The sequence below is a fragment of the Misgurnus anguillicaudatus genome, chromosome 12 (assembly GCF_027580225.2).
Source record: "Misgurnus anguillicaudatus chromosome 12, ASM2758022v2, whole genome shotgun sequence".
Classification (NCBI taxonomy): domain Eukaryota; kingdom Metazoa; phylum Chordata; class Actinopteri; order Cypriniformes; family Cobitidae; genus Misgurnus; species Misgurnus anguillicaudatus.
This window is the reverse complement of record NC_073348.2, coordinates 557,142-566,617: the sequence shown is the minus strand read 5'-3', so window position 1 is coordinate 566,617 and position 9,476 is coordinate 557,142. Positions and strand designations below refer to the sequence as shown.

At 37.8% G+C, this 9,476-nt stretch overlaps 1 long non-coding RNA gene across 1 annotated transcript in view; it reads right to left on the bottom strand.

The window, feature by feature from the left end:
* Positions 1 to 2,086: 2,086 nt before the first annotated feature.
* LOC129432300 (uncharacterized) overlaps positions 2,087 to 9,476 on the bottom strand; it is a 61,473-nt gene continuing 54,083 nt past the window's right edge. Inside the window, exon 4 of the long non-coding RNA XR_012372320.1 lies at positions 2,087 to 2,591. This is a non-coding gene — a long non-coding RNA (uncharacterized lncRNA). The remainder of the gene's footprint in view (positions 2,592 to 9,476) is intronic.

Here is a 9,476-nt window from a genome sequence, read left to right as displayed (position 1 = left end):
TGTAAAGAGGCCCAACAAAGGTATCAATCTGACATGTTTTTTGTGTTCCCTATATCTCAGGTCAATTTCATTGACATTAAATTGACATTAAATTGATGTCAGGAAATAAGATGTCAAATTGAAGCTAAATTAATGTCAAAACAATGTTTGAAAAAGTATATTTATTATTCATTGTAAATCAATGCGACTCATATTTAACATCTTAAAAGTTGTAGGTCTATGTATTTTGCATGTGTGTTTTTATTAATTTAAATCCTAGCATGTTTACATGTAGGGTACATTTAAAATTACACTATAATTGCATATACTATAAAAGGTCAATTTAATCTGATATCGAAGCTTGATATTGAATGATCCCAGCAGTCATATGACTGACCTTCAACGTTGAAATTTGGTTGAAATAAGGTCAGTTGTTTGTTCAACGTTGATACAACTTTGAAACAACAATGAATGGTAAACAGTAGGGTCAATAAAATAAATGTTTTATGACATTGTAATTTGTGAATCATTCAGTTAAAAGCTGTAAAAACTCATTTTACGAAACTGATAAAAATACGATTTAAAAATTTACCAAAAGTGTGGGAGAGTTAAAAATGTAATAGACACATGCAAATAAACTATTATTTTTGTTTTATTTTCAATTCTATTATGTCAGATTATATTTTCATCACAGTGTGTAAAATATAACATTTTAAATATACATTTTAAGAATACCTTTAATAATAAAATAACATCAAGACTTTTATCTGTTTAATTCATACAAGTCAGTTTGGAATGTTTGATCCTGACTAAAAAAGTAGCGAGGTAATCTCGCGAGATTACACGAGACTGGAGAGTTTAACGGCTGTCTCAAAAGTATATTCCTGCACAACCGGAGGCTGCAGTTTTATGACCGCAGTTCTATGACCCTACATTTTTGTGACAGCGCCACCTACCGAACTGGATGATATAGCGGCGGCTGCAGTTTCAGGTCCGCAGTTCTGGGCCCCTGGTGGTTTAGTTTGTAATAACGTTTGTACATAATTGTATCAATATAGTAATCTCAGTACTATTTCTTCATAAATGTAATTTTAAATGTAAGGTTAATTACCAAATGGGCTTTAAGTGACAATTTTTTAGTGTAAACAAATGTACACAAACAATAAATAAAAAATGTATATTTTAAAATGTATTAGTCTTAATTTCTTGAAATATAACCCTAAACCTAAGTTAAGTTTAGCTCTATAAGCTTAACTAGTTAGCTAATTATCAAGTAAAATAAAGATGGAATCAGCATATGCAGTCACTAAATTACAGCCAATTTTTTTAAGGTTGTAGAGAGGCAAGACAAGACTGAAGAATCATTAAAGAATGTATATGTATATATTTACATGTGATTTTACCAATAACATTGCAACAAACAATGCAACCAATAACAAAGCAACCAATCCATCAGCTGCTGCAATTAAAGAATGGCTGCAGGCTTGAACTCTAGAGAGAGGGGGGGGGAAAGAATGTTAAATAAGGAACATTTGTTTAACATGCTCAACTGAAACATATATCTCTGATTTAACACTTATGTACTTGTTGGGGGGAGAGAGAGAGAGAGAGAGAGAGAATTTGTTTAATTTTAGGCCTATTTATTAAAGGCCTTATATTATTTTACACTTACTTCAACACATTACCAATGACATTGCATAACATATCACAAAGAGAAAAGCAAAACTAACCAAAGAATGGCTGCAGGCTTGAACTACTTCCCGTTCACTAAAAAAGTTATCAGAGGAAGTTATCACTGTTGTGTTGACAAATATTGGTAGCAAAAGGGTGCACTGGGCACTGTGTAAAAATAATTCATATTTTACTCTGACCTGTAATCATATTGAGGACCAGAAAGGAAGACCCGCTCAGCCTCCTGTAATGATAAATTCCGGAGGACAGACAGGGCATATATGATGGCCTATAAAAAAATGTTAAAAATATATATATATTGTTAAAGCACAACTGAACAGCAAGCCATTACACATGGGTCCATACGAGTAACACTAGCATGCATTTTATACAGTAGATTTTGTATGTGCAGGAGCAGGACACACACAAACACATTTCACGGTATGCTTACCTCTGGAAAAAGAACATCACAGATGAACTGCACTTCATCAGTGAAGCTCAATTGTGTTGGTGTCCCATCCAGCACTCCTCTCAGATAAGAAAACAAAATGTCTTGCTGTTCCTCACTGCCGAGGTACACAGGCACCCGGGAAGAGGTTACATTATGCAACCACTTAGATGGCTTCCCGTTGAGTACACCCTAGGGTCAAACCATGGTACAAAAACAATTAAGGAATTAATACATTTAAGATAAAGATACAATAATTTGCAGCATAGTTAACAAATACAATAGTACCACCACATGTTCCTCAGATCCCTGTAACTTTACTATAAAGTCTACCAGTCTCTTATCTTCTGTGGTGCGGTCACTGACAGCCTTAATGTGGACTGGGACATTCTTAGATACAGCTCCCGATCTTGGCACTCTGTAGACAGGCTGAAGAGTTCCTTGTAACAACCTTCTGGCCTCATCAGTCCAGAAGGCAAACCGCTGACCATGCCTTTCAAACATTAAGAAGGTTAATCTAAAGCACTGCATAGGCAAAAGCTATGGGATTTGGTGCACAAGGGACATACACAGACTGACTGGAAGGTGTGGTTTAAAGCACAGGCAGTTCCAGTTTGTTTGTTAAAGGGACTGTAAGTATGATTTTAAGTGTTTTATTAATCAAATTCAATGTCTTTATTCATAAATATGTCATCATTGGTGTCAAATTACCTGTCTTTATAAGCTTATCATTTCTTCTCTTTATTTACATTGAACAGGTAAGTCCAAGGCGTCAATGTCCTTCTGCCGTACTGATAAACTATAATAGCAGAGAGGGACAAAAAGCACTAGCCTACCAACGCTTGAACCAGCTGAAACCGACAAGGAGATCAGTGATTACGTAATGGCTACCATAGTTGCAACACGCATTTGGAAAAGCGAGGCGCTAGAGAGCACGTGATTGTTTGAATGCAAAATATAATTGAATCACTAGATGGGGTAAATCTTACTTACTGTCCCTTTTGTTAACAAAAATGAATGCACTTACCTATAAACAATACGCTATATGTCGAACGTCACGTGACCAAACCAGAAAACAGACTCGATCGCTTCCGGTTCTGTATGCTTTGCACTGACATGGTGCTATTTTCATACATGAAGCCTTAAAGGCAGGGTAGGCAGGAATTATCTAAAAAACTTATTTACAAATTTGTTTAAACTGTCTTTATATACAAATACATAATTAAAATGTAAGTACTCTGAAAAAGAGAGTATAAAACTCAAGTGTCTGTAGACCTCTCACGACTGTTTTAAACACAGCTAATTATTTCCATTCGGGACGAAACAAATGATTAGCTTGCGTGAATATCACTCTCTCTCGCAACCATGGCACCACCCGTTGCTACAGGATCTGCCCAGACATGCGCACACCCGATTGATTTGAACGTGCAAGAGGCACTCTAGAAAGAGCACAAGCATGGCAGAGAAATTGCATTCAGAACTCTCAGAAAGTGAGTTCAGAACTCACAGTGCCTGCATATCCAGTCAGCGAAGGCAAATGAGGCAAAAAGGGAATAAACGAAGCAATCAAACGAGAGTAAATATCACGTGGCTTTTCCTCGAGTCGACGATGCGACGTAGTGGTATTGTCTGCAGAGTGTAGTCCTCATCGGAGTCAACAATGCTTTCATCACGGAAACTCTTCCATGCAAAACACTGGCTTAAAGGGCCATTTCACCGATAGGAACATTAATCTTTATGGAAAGTGAGTCATATTTGTAGTCAAAATGTAACATAAATGTAGAATTGTTTGCCTATTTGACCGAGAAAAGACAAAATGTGACTTTAGAGCACATTTGTATGAAAAACTACAACTCCCACTATGCACCACAATGCACAGCACTGCAAGCCACTCCCATTAATCGGAACACGGCTCAGATATGATATTGTGTACATAAATGCCACGTTAGTAAAACAAAGAAAATAGCCACCACCACTGTGTCTGACAGACACCAATCATGACTTACTTTTAAACGTGATGTTACATTGTGTTACACACAATAACACTCTGGCCTGGTGTGTAGCAAAGTCTTATTCAAACAGTAACGTGCGGTTTCAGATCCGCAGTACAAATGTCTTTCCAAGTACTTAAAAAGGGTATGCATTTTAAATGTTTATTTAGTTTTACCAATATTCTTTTTGTCTCTTGTTTACTGTGATCTGTGTTATTATTGGCCTCACTGCTCTCACAATATAGACATATAAAACACCGCTCAGATATCCTATTGTGTACATAAATGCAAACTTAGTATAACAAAGAAAATAGAAACACTCACTTTAGTCAGACGTCAGTTTATCCCTGCATCCTCCACAAAAACGCGTCCCCTGCATAATATCTCCACAGACGCGCTGCCTCAGCTCTTTGAGCTTGTGCTCGTAAACCGAAACACGTCTTTGAAATAAGCACGCGACCAGAAACATTCACAAAACAAATGTTCATATCCTTATCTGATCCAGAAATCTTAAACCGAAAGCACACAGCGCGAGTCTGTCCAAGGCAAGCTCATTATACTCCGCAGCGCGTTTGCTTGTAACCCAAAACACGTCTGTGAAATAAACACGTCCAAACGCGTGCAAAGTTGCTCTCTTGCCTGGAAACCTTCACCAAACGAACGTCCATATCCTTATCTGATGCAGAAATGTTATAAAGAGGGCACACAGCGAGAGAACAGGCAAGCTTCTCTACGCAGCAGAGGCCGATGGTTGCCGTGTCTTCCCCCGGCTCCTCTACCCAGCCGACGCCCAGGCTCCGGCTTCTCCTCGGGCTTCTGTTCCTCCATCTGCCTCAGCTCTTTGCAGTATTGTGGCTCATAAAGGTGCAATGAACAGCGGATTAGAGCATCACGCTTGCGAAATCACCCTCTTCTATATCATATTGATTAACTTCCACTGTTATTGTAACATGAAGTCTGGCTCGCTCACAACTTCTGTTTAGCTTAGCTTAGAATAAAGATGTCGGCTGATCGTTTTTTTTTCCGTCTGTGTTCGTATATTTTCGTAAGACCCACCCACTGATCTGTAATTGGTCTGAAGCGTGAGTGGGTCCCACCCATAGCCCCCACCTTGGAAAAATGAGGAATGAGTGTCTTTCACACTCAATAGAGATACAGGATTTCCTTCTTTCAATGACGCAAAATGACGATTTTTACATCATTGAAAGAAGGAAGTGCCTCACTGAAATCAGTATTTCTCCCCTCTCAGGGGAAACTGAGGGAAAGATGCACGGCCATTCAAAAACATGACTGGGGTTCCAACGGTACAAACCTTAATGCAAATGGGTGAAGTTTCCCTTTAATTGTAACTGTGCGGCACACTTCAGAAGGGCTTTTATGGAACCATATGATGTTGAATGACTGTCAGGCTACTGCTGTCTTGCCTTTGACTCTGCAATTTGCACTCACACTGTTACTCAAACTGCGTCTGGGCACAGTACAAAGTGCTCACACTAGTCAAACGAACAAGGCTTTGAGGGTCAAACGCACTCAATTACGCTTTGGTTTGGATACTGTCACTACACCCTAACACAACATTCTGTAACTGCATGCTAATGGTTGGTGTAATGAGCTGACCATCGGTATTTTAAGATTTTATTTTCCCCCTTTTACAGCATTTGTCCAAAAAGTGGTAGACAATCATAATCAACTTACACTATATGGACAAAAGTATTGGGACACCCCCTTCTAATGAACAGGTTTGATTACTTTAATCTTCTCTGTGAGCACACATCTTAATGCTACAGCATTTAATGATATTCTAGAGATTTGTGTGATGCTAAATTTACAGCAACATTTTGGGCAGGGCCCTTTTCTGTTCCAAAATGTCAATGCCCCTATGTACAAATCAAGGTTCAAAAAGAAATGACTGATTCAGTCTGGTGTGGAAGAACTTGACTGGTATGCATAAAACCCAGGGGCCTCATTTATAAAGTGTGCATATGGACAAAACTGAGCTGGAAACGTGCGTATGCCAGTTCCCACGCAAAGGTTGTGATCTATAAAAAAACAAACTTGACAGGAGAATGTCCGCACATGTAAGCAAACTCGGAGCTGTGCGTACGCACATTCTGGAGACAAAGGGAATTGGCGACACAGATGGTGTGGTCATGAATTTAAGTGAGATTGAAAAAGTAAATGTCAGACAAACGATTATAACTATAGATGCCACATACACATCAAGCAGTGTTATTTGTCCTTGTTCTGAGTGATAATTGTTGTTTCATATAAGCCTACATCTTATTGTAAAATCTTAAATCAAAAAAAAGTTTTAATAATTAACCTACGCGGTCTCATTGTAACATTGTCCACAGTGGGAACGCAGGAGGAGAAATTGCCCGATTGCATCGAATACTATATAGGATTAAATCATCCTACCATTAGATAACTGCAGAACACAGTGTAAATAACAATATATTTACCTTAATTACTATACTATTACTATATTTAATCATCAAATCTTAAAGGTTCTCTAAGCAAATTCACGTGTTTTAGACCATAAAACATTTTTTGTTACATACAGCAAACATCTCCTCACTATCTGCTTGCTTCCTGTCCGCTGATCAAACTGTAAAAAATGCAATCTCTGTAGACAGCCCAGCCTCCACAAACTGCAATAATAACAAACTGGCCAAACCTACACCAGAAACCATAACAAAGTATTCTAACCAATAAACGCCAAGAAGGATTTGGGGGTTGGGTTTGTGGGCGTTCATGAAAGCACGGAAGGGAGGGGGAGGAGTTAACTACGCTCAGTTTGTTTGAAAACACATTTCAAAAATCAACCCACAGATTTGCTTAGAGAACCTTTAACATCTGGAGATATAGCTGTTTAACTCTTGGTGCAAACGCTAGCCTACTCTACATGTCCTCATTATAATCTTCCTAACTGTGGTGCTCATAACAAAACCGTCATGTAAAACACACAAAAAATATTTTACTTACTCATGGGCAAGTTATTAAGAAAGAAAAAATGGAGATCGCTAAAGTAAAAAGTCTGTTAGTAAAAGGAAATTACGATTTATGTTTTTTAATTAAAATGATACATTTTTATATTTCTGCTCTTTGTAGAGCATGCTCATGCTGATGGAGAAGAGCGCGCATATTAGATGCACACACTAAAGCACTATTATTTCAGTAATACCACTAATTTATGCTGTGATTTTAGCAATGTATTTAACAATAAGTCTAACTTTTGTAAACATATAGGGGTGGATGCCTGGAAAAGGCTTAGCTTAAAGCAGGACTAGGCCTTAAGCCCGGTGCACACTGTGAGATTTCAGCCACGATTTAGATGTCTGGGACAAATTTTGAAATCCTAAAAGATTTCTGGAATCCCAGGCTAAAATCTGCCGTCTTTGATCGCTAGTTTGACATGTTCACAGACAGCCGATTAATGACCGTTGCGATCAAAATTATCCTCCGACAAAAATCTGGCAGTGTCAGAAATTTTGAGACACAATCCTGTTGTGTGACATCTTCCTACGACAACCGGCAGATCAAAAACCAATAGAAGCACAGAACCCGATGTTGCAATTAGTACGGCAACAACAACAAATCAACGCAGACAAATGTCAAAAAGAGCCAGGTTGACTATACAGCAGGAGGAGAAACTTGAGGAGTTATTGAAAGATAAAGAGTGTTTGTACAACGTGTCATCACCAATGTACCATGATAGGATATAAATGAAGCAGCCTGGAGAGAAACCGCGCTGGAAATTCAAATGCCAGGTACTCGTCTCCTTCTTTTTATGCTTATTATTAAAATGAACAGTAAATGTTGTTTCGGGTTTGCTCGCCTTCGCTTCAGCGTGTGTTTGCACAGCCGTCGTCGATCGATGACGTAAAACTGCGGACACGTTTGTTTGTTTGCGTGCGTCCGATTTTAAAAAGTCTTTTAACTCGTACAGTCTGACATTGATGGAAACTGAGATCATACAGTGTGACATGGACTTAACTACGATATTGATCGCACAGTGTGGCAAGCAACAATCCTAAAGGACTATTTAAAATCGCACAGTGTATACAGGGCTTTAGTTAAATTAGGATATTTAAGACCATTTTAAAAACATAATTTATAAATAAACACTACTGGTGTGCATCTTGAGACACAACACTGGCACTGATATATTTTAAGATATGCCAGAGCAAGTTGTTTTAAATCATGACAACACTAACATTTTAGTTAGTCTAATACTAGGCTTAAGCCCTGTCTGGGAAACCGCTCCATAGGGGCAGTTTCCCAGACAGGGATTAGACTAGTACTAGACTAAAATATATGTAAGAGCTGTCCAAACTGAAAACAACTTCCATTGACTAAAATGCATCAGTTCTCTTTGTTTTGCCTCTATTTGCACACTAGTAATGTTTTTAGTAAGGCATTTCCTAATTAAACTAAGGTCTAGTCCTGTCTTAAGATAATCCCTGTCCGAAACACCCCCTATATGCTGTGGTGATCCCTGTGTGTAATGCTGTGTGATTGCACTGCTGGATGATTACGCCAATGGCTTGCATTTATTGGCAGAACGCATACCATATTGTGAACAAATAATTGAATGCCAGTCTTATTGGTCTCGTACACACTGCAAACCTTCAGGAGTGACAACCGCATTGAAATGCGGGAGTGAATCCCCTAAATTTTCGTTTCATGTCTGTATGGAACAAGACTCACTGCTGAAAATCTGATGATTGACACAGAGATAACCATAGCAACGTTCTGCCGTCTTGCGTGCTTATCGCTCACAGCTTTGACCAAAATAATTAAACAGCATTGTGTTTTGCAATTAGGGGTGTGCCATATCATACCGTTCACGATAATACCGGTGTAATTTTTTACATGATAAAAAATGTCATATCATGATATCCATGATATTATGGCAAGCCGTTTTAACTTTTATTCATTGTTTTCTTGATATCAACAATTCAATTTTCACTAGTTAAAATTGTAATTCTTGATATCAGATATTACATTTCTACTAGTATCAATGGCAATTCTTGATATCAACAATTCAATTCCCACTAGTAACAATGTTAATTCTTGATATCAGCAATTCAATTCTTGATATCAACAATTACATTTCCACTAGTAACAATGTTAATTCTTGATATCAGCAATTCAATTCTTGATATCAACAATTACATTTCCACTAGTAACAATGTATGGCAAGCCGTTTTAACTTTTATTCATTGTGTTCTTGATATCAACAATTCAATTTTCACTAGTTAAAATTGTAATTCTTGACATCAGAAATTACATTTCTACTAGTAATAATAGCAATTCTTGATATCAACAATGACATTCCCACTAGTAACAATGTTAATTCTTGATATCAGCAATTTAATTCTTCA